Source organism: Aplysia californica, unplaced genomic scaffold, assembly GCF_000002075.1.
Source record: "Aplysia californica isolate F4 #8 unplaced genomic scaffold, AplCal3.0 scaffold01685, whole genome shotgun sequence".
Taxonomy (NCBI): domain Eukaryota; kingdom Metazoa; phylum Mollusca; class Gastropoda; order Aplysiida; family Aplysiidae; genus Aplysia; species Aplysia californica.
In genome coordinates this window covers 15,315-16,365 of record NW_004798955.1, presented here as the reverse complement: position 1 = coordinate 16,365, position 1,051 = coordinate 15,315, and positions in this window count along the sequence as shown.

Sequence of the window (1,051 nt, the reverse complement as noted above, 5' to 3'; positions counted from 1 at the left end):
TATAAAATGTTTCAATTTATTTAATAGCTCAACGTTTCGCCCTGTGGGCTTCCTCAGGAGCATCATCATCATCATCATCATCATCATCATCATCATCATCATCATCATCATCGTCATTGGTGCTTAGTACAAAATTTTAAAAAGCAACAACATGGAGGCAGGTTTTAGAAACTTTAAGAAAGAATAGATAATGTTGATATCAATGATCGTCATCCTCATCATCTTTGTTGGCATCTGTATCATTTTTTGTCCCTTTTAATTGTTGACTATAACCACAAAAAGTGGGTGGTTTGCGGGTGCTCTGGTGTGATTTGCACTTTCTTTCCTATCAAACATCTATCGTCCTTAACTCCCCTCCTTCTTTTTTGTGTTTGTTACTCTCTTGTAACACCTCTAATCTTCGGCACTTATTTGACCTTATTGTGTTGTAAGTGCCGTAAAACTTAAAAAAGAAACATAGATCAATAAACGAAAACCTACAACATAAAGAGACTCGAAAAAAAAACAGCCTAGTAAATGAAAATGCCCTCTGACAGACGTCCTATTTGGCAATATCCCTTTCGTGCCATTACCACGAGAATTACGGTAGTCATCATCCAGTGCCAGATCTGCGACAGACATCGGCGATCTTGGTTCTCCATTCCTTCCTTTGCTCGGATGCTCTCAAAAAAGCTACGTTTCCCCGATCTTTTCCTGTTACCCATTTGTTTAAGTTCCCTAAGTATGCTGTTCTGGGCCTACCCCTGCCTCGCTTGCCCTTAGATAGTACAACAGGCATAAAGCACAACGGTGAAACGAGCCGAGTGGTTGCCAGGGAGGTTCCCACAAGGCCAGCCTTATCTTTGAGCGAGAGCGGCTCTCTAAAGTAATAGAATATGATAGCATTACTTGTTGTTGAAATGTTAGATCAATTTCAATTCTTTGGGGGAATGTTGGTGGGCTTTGTTGGGCGGGGGTTTCGGGGGGGTGGGGGGCAGGAGTAGACGGTATTGTTTGTTAATAGGTTGACGGTGTATTTGGAAAGGCAGCCAAATAGTTGGTCGCTTTTAGG